The sequence below is a fragment of the Lathyrus oleraceus genome, chromosome 5 (genome assembly GCF_024323335.1).
Source record: "Lathyrus oleraceus cultivar Zhongwan6 chromosome 5, CAAS_Psat_ZW6_1.0, whole genome shotgun sequence".
NCBI classification, from domain to species: Eukaryota; Viridiplantae; Streptophyta; class Magnoliopsida; order Fabales; family Fabaceae; genus Lathyrus; species Lathyrus oleraceus.
The window spans coordinates 566,888,604-566,899,093 of record NC_066583.1 but is presented as its reverse complement, the minus strand read 5'-3'; positions in this window follow the sequence as shown (position 1 = coordinate 566,899,093).

Below are 10,490 nucleotides of genomic sequence, written 5' to 3'. Positions count from 1 at the left end.
CTGGTTTGAATGAGGTAAGATTATCAGATGTGGTAACGGTAGTTCTTGATGTCGAGATTAAATTCAAGTTGCTTCTAAACAAAAATCTACTTGCAACCTAGTACGAATTGATATGTGTTTTGGAATTTCATCTGGCTAAATTTTTAAAACGAGTTCTATACTGTATTTTGCTTGAGGACAAGCAAAGGTCTAAGTATGGGGGAGTTTGATAACATGAAATAATATCACATTCTAGGACTCGACTTAATTAAATTATATTATTATTTACTTCAATTTGCTTCATTTTATTCGATATTACTCGGTATTTTCTTTCTATTTATCTCAGGTAGCTTATTTGAAGCACAAGTGAAAAAGTAAGAAAAGGAGGTGCAAAAAGAAATGAAAAGAAGCAAATTCCACCAAGCCAAAGCCCAGCCCAAAAGCACAGGCGATGCGCCTGTGACGAGCGTCACACAAGCTGTGACGAGCGTCACGCCATGTCTACTTGTGTTACGAGCGTAACACATGGTGTGACGGACGTCACATCATTCCCCTATATTTTTGGCTTCAGAAGCGCAACAAAGACGTTGAGGCCTATTGTTACGCTTGACCATTTGCAACGTGAAGACTCTTTACACGGAAGACCTTTGGAAACAGTTACAACGAGTGACCAATATAAATAGTAGTGTTTTGGCAAACCCTACCTCTCTCTTCTTCGCCGTTTTTCTTTTTCGCGCTTTTTCTCTTCCAGCAGTGCAAGCATATTTTACAGCATTATTTTTACAGTCTTTATATTTTTTCCTTGGCAATTTCTATTTTCTTTTCCAGCAATTAATTAATTTTTCGCACAATAATTTCTACACCGGAAACTATTGTGTACCTTTCACTAGATCTAACCTTACGTTAGACCCTAGATTTTTATTCCTTCATTTTTATTTTTCTGTCTGATTGAAGAATTCAAGAACAAATCCAACCAGTCTGTGGTGGATGTTCAAGACTGCTATTAATTACTCAGGTTCTTTAATTATTATTTGAATTTATATATGCCCTGCTTTATTGTTGATTTATATTATTTGCCTGAGATGAATTTGTTTATGCATGATAATTATTTAGATCTGTTTAGCATGTCTGGCTAATTTATTTAGGTATCGGTATGTAGAGTAAGCGGAATGAAGGAATCAAAACTAAGTTGGTTTAATTAAGTTTAAAATTAAAATCACTCTTTTCACGGTCTCAACTTACAGGTTTAATAACAAGGTTTTGTACGAAAGTAAAAGACATAAAGAAGTTAAAATCAATAGAACGAGAGTTTGAGTTTTTGACTGGACAGTGTAAATTGGACATTAATTCTAGATCAGGGCGAGAGCAATTTTTAGAGTTAATTAAATTCTAATCTTTTTCAAAAAGTATTTTTAAAGGTTGAATGTGAGGACGAGAGTTAAGCATTTGAATTTAATTATATAACCTAAGTCAACAGAGCGAGAGTTTGAGACAAGGGTGTTTAAACGATTAGTGTTTTCTTAAAAAGAGTTTCTATGGATTCTATTGTTTTCAAAAAGTGGTTTTTGACTTAACTAATAAGTGACAGCTACGTTAATATAAAATCATAGTTTATTCAACAAAGCGAGAGTTTGAGATAAGACTTTTAATCAATAGTGTCAACTGAAAAGATTTATTTTAAAACCAAGAAACCAACAAAGAATTGATTCCCTAATTACGACGAACTGCATACCGATATCCGTTTAGTTGATATTTAATTTAGATCCTATTTTTAGTTTTAACTTTTCCCCAAACAATCAAAGTATTACCCGCCTTAGCTTTACGAAGTAACCTTAGAAAACGGTATATCGATTCATAAGTCCCTGTGGGATCGATATCTTTTAAAACTACGCGATAGAACTGTGCACTTGCAGTTTGTACCCCAAATTCGACTCATAAAGTCGCGATCATATGCGCCAATTCATCTGGCGCATACACCTCTTATAAATTTTTTTAAATTTTTTTAAATTTTAATTTTGTTTATTTAATAAATAAAAAATAGTAATGGAAAAAAATAAACTTATTGATGATGTAATAATTGGTTACATTGGACTGACAATAAACTAATGACCGACCCGATTATAACGTCCCCTTGTTCCACATTCAGGTGCGTTAGTTTGTCTCCGAGGTCTTCCACGATTTTCTTGAGGTGTTTGAGGTCTTTGTATGCTGACCTGATCGAGCGATGGCTGGTGGGAAGGTCCGGCGGAAATTCCAGCGGTATTTGACAAATGTGTCATCCTTTGTTCCCAATATTCGAAGGGGCTCTGGCCAACGGCGCTTCCGTAATGGAGTTCGGTGCCCATGTCATCGTAGTTAGATCGTTGGGGTTGGGTGAATTAAGGACGGTATAGTTGCCAAAATTGGGTCATTGAGTCATTTTGGAAACGAAGCAATGGTTCATGGGGCGTACTATAGTTAAATAATGGTTAGGTGTTATCTTGATGGGATGTTTGGATGGTCATTGGTGGGGGGCTACGATGAAGTGACCCATATGAATCATCTGGGCTATAGACGGTTGTGGTTGCGAGGTTTGATTCTTGGTATTGTGTTTGGGTGGGTGGTATGAATGGATTGCGACGCTGGATGGTTGGTTGTTGGGTGGATGACATGAATGGGTTGCAAGGTTGGGTGTTTGGTTGTTGTGTGTATGTGGTAGGTTGATGGTGTGTGGTTGGTTGTTGGGTTTGGGTGGGTTCACATTGGTGTTGGGTGGGGAATTATTGTGGGACGTACGATGACGAAGCAAGTTGGCGTGGATCCATCAAATACCGCGGCTCAGATACAAATTGTTGAGTTGTTACCGACCTAAACCATGCCATATATTGTTGAGTCGGTCTTGCACCATGGATGACTAGTTCGTTTAAGATGTGTTGTCGTCGATTCCTCCATTGACGACACATCTCTTTTGCAAAGTCTCTCCAGTCAGAATAATCCCATTGTGCATCAACCTTTTTTTGATGCCAATTCCTCAAACGCGTGGGAGATTCTGGAATCTGTTGTAGCATGCCGAACTGCAGTTTGACCCGGTCACTCTGGTGCATTTCCACCGTAGTGAATCGGATAATCGGTGTTTTCATTGTCCAAACTGCAACATCGTCATGGTTCACATCATGATCCAGACCCAGATATGGCCTCTAGATAAACTATAAAATAATACGAAACGATTAGATGGAAAATAATTTGATAAGTATTTTTAAATTAAAATATAGTTGTGTAGGATTATTACATCGTCATGTCCAATGTGGTCCAATAGATTGCGATAGACTACAATAGCGTGTTTCGGACACCTATTGTAGTTCATCCCCCTTACTGACCACCTTAGATAAAAAAAAGTGAAAAATATTATTTACTGTTAATTATAATATAAAATATAATTAACTAAATGGTAAAGTGTTAGACTTACTTCGTTGCAAACGGGAACACGAATGGGCACTTGTTTATCGGGGCGAGCGACAACATTCTTGACCAACCCCAAGTTTGAAGCAAATACGCACATGAAAAAAAAGTACAGGTATTCTTTTTTGCAGTTTTACACATTGCACTATATAGATGGGTCAACACAGTTGAACCTCAACTATAAGTGTTTACCTTATTAATGTTGCGTAATAAAGGTAAATACATTATATTTACAGAATTACCTGTACTTTCTAGAAACAAAAAATTACCAAATAAAATCATAATATAACACCGAACTTTTATTATTTTCTCCTACTCGGTTGAATCTTCAGACAATACTATATTGGCATAATATTGTTTAAGGTATTTTAAATTTATATCTTGCCCCCTTGCTTGACCAGATGTCTCTCCCTCAGATTCGTCGTCTAACAAAGGGGCACCCAATAATTCATTGCAGATAGAGTTGTCTTGGTTAACTCTACCATTCACGGCCTTTCCATTTATACGGAGATCCAACAACATATACACGTCCTCAAGTGTGACGGTACACTCACCAATCGGAAGGTGAAATGTGTGGGTCTCGGGTCTCCACCTCTCCAACAAAGCAAGAATGAACTTGTAGTCCACCGAGTACGAAACAATGTTGAGTAGATTTCCAAATCCACATCCTCTAATATATGGTTCTATTAAAGGATCGTGGGGTACATATTCATGTACACGACATCTAAAACGCTTCGGATCCTAATAAAAAAAAAGCAAGAAATGCAATAAGAAGAAGAAATAAATAATCAACAAAGACAACTCTATAAGAAGTAAGAAAAACATAGATAACAAAGGTATAAGACTAAAAATAGAATAAGTAAAAAGAGAGAGATAACATACAAATGTCGAGATATTCTCGAGTGTGCCTCTATGTTCATCGCCCATAGTCAACAAAGACATGATTTGATGTTGCAAAGCTTGAGTGTGGTAGAGAACTAGTGTGACAAAGAAGAATATAGATGAGTATTGATGAAGATGAATTGATATTGTTGATATGAAAGGCTATTTATAGATGAATGAGTGAGTAGGTTTGCAACCTAAGAAGAATGAGATTGGTTGCATGCAATGGCAAAAGAAGACAATGGAATGAATAAATGCAGAATCCACATGTGAAGAATCCTTTGTCTTTGTCCTAGGAGCATGTGAAGAATCCACATGCAAAGGAAGAGGCACCCTTCCTCTTGGCACCTGCATGTGATTCTTCACATGAAAGGAAGAGGCGCCCTTCCTCTTGGTGCCTTAGTGTAGGGCATGGGAAGGGGTGCCCTTCCTAGTGGCGCCTTAGCTTATTTGATGTGAAGGGGCGCCCTTCCTCTTGGCGCCCAAGTTGCTTTATGGCGTCTAGGGAATGGGCTCCTGTTAGGAATATTAGGGCTCAGAGATTCCTTCCTTTAGAGATTCCTGGATTCCCTAGGCGCATGTGTGTTCTTGTCACTCTTGTCACTGCATGTGGATTCTTTTTACTGCATGCATGGTCAAGTCTGTACAGACAAACCAAGTGATCAATGCAACACTGTTTATGTTGTGCAGATGAACAACTTAGCAATGCATTCAATTCCAGTAAAGAAACTTACATTTTTAATATTTGAACAAAATGTCTTCCACACAACATTACATGATCAGTGCCCATGTCGAAGGTGAAATATTTGATCATCAGTTGTTCGATTTTTGTTTTCGAAACACAGAGGTAACTCGGTTTACAATAAATCGAAGATCAAATTTTTCACATCTGAAACAAAGAATAGAAAAGAAATTGCAGTGCATTAATGTGGGTCAAATCATCTATAAAAATCCGATTTGGTTTGGAGAAAACCAGGTAAAATTTTATCAGAAGAAGATTTGAGATGATGACGATGTTCAACATATGTTTGTCAGTCACGAACAATCCGGTTACAACGATATAAAGTTATATATATTACCACATCAACAACAGGTGTCTCAGTTCATTGATCAGTCACAAGTGTTTTGTGAGACTAATGACGAACAAGCTGAGGTGAATGTTCCAGATGACGAAGAAGAAGAAGTTGAGATCATGGTTGATTCAATGGTGAACGCTGATGAGGAAGAGGAGCCAATACCAGCAAGTCATGTATACTGCCCACCCCAACACATGACAAGGTTGAATTTGGGTTCATATGAACCTTCATCAGATGTATGGTACAATCCTTACGTCCAGATGCAAGGATCTTTGAAACAAGGAGACACATTTCGCACAAAAGAGGAATGTGTAAAAGCCATTAAGAAATTCCACATGCAACTATCAACTGATTTCAGAGTTGACAGAATTGACGCATCGAGGTATAAAGTTTATTGTCCGAATGAGCACTGCCTTTTTAGGTTATCAGCTTCGTACCGGAAGAGGAGCGAGTCTTGGGAGATTGGATCAATGGGTCCAGATTAGGGGTGTTCGTGGTTTATGAACTGCACTGAACCAAACCACATTTATAGTTAGTTCAGTTTATAATAACCATTTTAAAAAAAAAATGCACTTAATTGCTAAAATGGTTTCAATTCAGTTTAAAACTAGTTTATAACCGGTTTGTATTTATAAACTAGTTTATAATCAGTTTGCAATTATAAACCAATTTTATAATTTAAACTCTTTTAAAATCAATTTTTTTAATTTCATAAAAAATAATTAATTTAAAAAAAAAATATTTGAAAATATTTATTTTTTTAAAAAAACTAGTTAAAATTTTTATTTTTTTGAAAAAAGAATCTGAATGGATAATTTTAAAATTTCATGCAAAAAAAAATGTTTTTAAAAATATTTTAATTTTAATTTTTCGGGGAAAAAAATCCAGAATAAATTTTTTTTGAATTTTATTTTCAGAAAAATAAAAAAATATATATTTTATTTTTATATTTCAAAAATTTTACTACAAAAATTATTTTATTATGAAATTTTTATTTTTCAAAAAAAAAATTCAGAATTTTTTTATTTCAAAAAACAATAATTTTTTATTTTTCTTAAAAAACATTTTTTTTATTTTAAATTAAATTATATTTTTTTAATGAATAAAAAAATTCAGAAAAAAATTATATTTTATTTTATGGAATACAAAATATTTTATTTTCAGATCTTTTTCTAAAAAAAACTATATTCTTTTTATAATTTTATTTTTAATTTTCAATAAAATATTTTTTACTTTTCATAATTATAAATATTTTTAATTTCTATTTTTTTTCACTCTCAATAATTCTTCTTTTTTTTTATTAAAAAAAATTATAACTAAAACAGTTTATAAAAGAAAACTGGTTATGAACCGGTTTTAAACTGAATTATAATTGATTAATTTAAATGGTTCAGTTCATTAACCATTCAAGTGATTTAGTTATTTTATGGTGCAATGCAATTCAGTTTAGTCATATAGTTTGGTTAACCATATTTTTGCACACCCCTAGTCCAGATCACACATGCATGCTGACAAACCAATGCAGGATCATCGGAAATTAAGCTCTCAGCTAATATGCGATGAAATATTGTGTGTCATTGGCGATAATCCGTCGTTAAAGGTGAGTACAATAATCTCGCATATTAGGGCAGAGTACGAGTACACTCCATCATATATGAAGGCATGGATAGCTAGGACAAAGACTATTGAAAAAGTGTTTGACAATTGGGAGGAGTCTTACAAACAACTTCCAAAATACATGTTGGCTCTAAAACAATATGCTCTCGGGACAATTGTCAAGTTGGAAACATTGCGTGTATACACCAGATGGTACGTGTGCTGTTGGAAATGGAATATTTCGCCGTCTCTTCTGGGCGTATCAACCATGCATCATAGGTTTTTCTTTCTGTAAACCAATTATACAAATTGATGGTACATGGTTGTACGGACAATACAAAGGAACGTTACTGATGGCAGTGGCACAAGATGGGAACAACAACATTTTTCCAATCGCCTTTGCCCTAGTTGAAGGGGAGACTGCTGAGGGATGGAGTTTTTCCTAAGAAATCTCCGATTGCACGTTGCACCTCATCCTAACTTATGTTTGATCTCCGACAGACACCCTTCAATCATCAGTGCACATGATAACATTGATAACGGCTGGCAAAATCCTCCTTCGACGCATGTGTTCTGTATTAGACATATTGCTCAGAATTTCATGCGGGAATTCAAAGATAAGACGTTGCGGAAGAAGATTGTCAATGCAGGTTATGCATTATCAGAACCTTCTTTCAAACACTACCGCAAGGAAATAAAATTGTCAAACGAAGATGCAGTATGGTGGATAGATAGTATTCCATTGAAGAAGGGGACTAGGGCATACGACAACGGTTAACGTTGGGGCCACATGACAACAAATCTTATGGAATCAATGAACTTTGTCTTCAAAGGCATCCGTAACCTACCTATAACCGCTTTGGTGCAGGCAACATATTTCAGACTAGGGGCACTGTTTGAAACCAGACGCTCAAAATGGAGTTCAGTGTTGCAATCTGGACAGTTGTTCAGTGATGCTTCAATGAAATTCATCAGACATGAAGTTGCCAAAGCAAACACACATATGATTACGTTCTTTGATCGAACTAAAGGTTGGTATAGTGTTACCGAGTCCATGGATCACAATGAGGGCATGCCAATGGGACAATACAGAGTCGAACTAGATAGAGGTTGGTGCAACTGCGGAAAGTTCCAAGCCTTTCGTACCCCCTGCTCCCATGTAATTGCGGCATGCTAAAAGGTTCGAAGAGATCCATCCTACTTGCTATTTGAAGTTTACAAAGTCGTCAGCCTTTCAAATGTTTATAAAATTAGTTTTTCCGTAATGGCAAAAGAGGATTATTGGCCAGAATATCAAGGGGACATCATCTGGCACAATGAAGTTATGCGAAGGAAGAAAAAAGGTCGCCCAAACAGCACCCGGATTCGAACCGAAATGGATACGGCGAACAAAATGGTTAGACTATGTAGTTCATGCCGTCATCCAGGTCACAATCGTAATAATTGTCCTAGTGTTGGAACGAACACAACCAGATAAATTCACATGTACCTCTATTGCAATATATGAAAAACTAAATTTATTTCATATTATACGTCTGTGACGAAAGTACCATTACATAAACAGTAACACAAATAATTATAACAAATACAATACAAGAACTATGCGATTACAACCATCAAAATAATTTTGAACATGTAATGCATCATCCTACTAGTGTCTTGGTCGGTCTTAATATCCACTCATTCGCGCACTTCTTCGTTTTGGTTGAACGTGGACACAAGTCATTGTATTCCTAATCCTTTCACCCTCTCCAATTTCTCCCTCTAACCAACTGTACAACGTCCGATTAAGATGTTCAAACATATATGTGTTCCAAAGTCGAATATGTATCGGATCCGCAACGGTGGAAAATATTACATCAGCATTTCGTTTCTGAATGTATGCAGACATTGTTAAAATAGAGAAACTTGAATGTGGCGGTGGTTGAACTAGAGAAATTATGGTATTATGAGATGATTTTGAGTGAAAAATATTGCATCCAAGGCGTGGTATTTATAGAGACTGAACATCAATCATACATGACATGCAGGCGCCTGGGGGAGTGGCGCCCACATGAAAGAACATGCAGGCGCCAGATAAATTAGCGCCCACACTTCAAAAAACACTTAGGCGTCAGGAGCATTGGCGCCTCCTCATGAGGGCCAATAGCATTGACGTCTCCTCATAAGGAGCCAATGCATGTGTCAATGTTATTGGCGCTTCCTCTTAATGCATTGGAGGTACGCCAATTCATCTGGCGCATCCTCTTCAAAACCTGATTATTCTGGTTTTTTTTTTTTGAATTATTGGTTATTTTTGATTTTTTTTTTTAAATGGTTATTTTAAAATTTCTCTTCCACTCTTAACTTTATCCTTTCTCTTTCTTAGAAACCGTATCATTTTCTTGTAATTTTTTTCTTCCTTTTTTTTCAAATTTCTTTCTTCAAACTCTTCTTCTACATTTTGTTTCTCTCATTCCTATTTTTTCACATCTTTCTTCTCTTAATCACTAAATTATTTCCTATTTATTTTCTCTGTTCCAAATTATAACTCACTTTACCAAAAATATTAATTCCAAATTTTATACATTTTATAATTCAATACAATATTAATGATTTTTTTCTCAACATACATTCTATCAATTATTACTATATTTTATTATAATTCTTAAATTTCTCTTTCATCTATAATAAAGTAAGGATACTATTATAAAGTCATACATAATTTATTTTTCTCATATAATAATCATTATATTTCTTAGTATTTCTTAATTTGCATAAAATGCGCAAAACATCTAATTTATTTCACTTCTATCTCATTTTCTTTCTCTCATTCTCGATTTCTCATTCAATGAAAGATAATGAGAAAGAAAAGGCAGCATTAAACAAATTAAATTGAGAGAAGCATTAAGAATAATGGATAAAAGGGTTTACTAGTTTAGTTTTATGGGTGTGGGTGTGATTTTCCTATCTTAAGTTTAATCTTTGCGGAAACAATGGCGAGACAAGAAATTTTACACCTATTTTTGTGATTTGGTGAGTTTTTCTCATCATTTTATTTTCTTATTAAAACATATTTTGATATTTGAACTTGGTTATTTTGCAATACAATTTATGTCTCTTTTCCTTATATCTATTTTGCTTTTAAATGTGTAAACAAGAGAAATAAATATGTGATATTTTGATTTGAACCTTCTTTTGTGTTCTAAGAAATTTCGATAAGGTTTGTTTTCTTCCCATTCTAATTTTATAGTTCTTAAGTTGAAAATGGATACATAGAGAAAGTAGGTGAGTTATGTACAATTATATATCTTTCTTGCAATATCACTAGATGGTTCATTTGTTGATTGAATTTTGACATAAATTTTTATTTGTGTATAAGCAACTAATGAATATGAGTTTGGATGGAACTTTGGCGACTGAGTTTGAGAACTTATCCCCATTTGAAAATGTTGTAAGTTGCGACTGCATTGAGTTTCATCAATAATATTGACATTATAAGCATATTTCTGTTATCTTTTTACTCTAATATGTAATTTC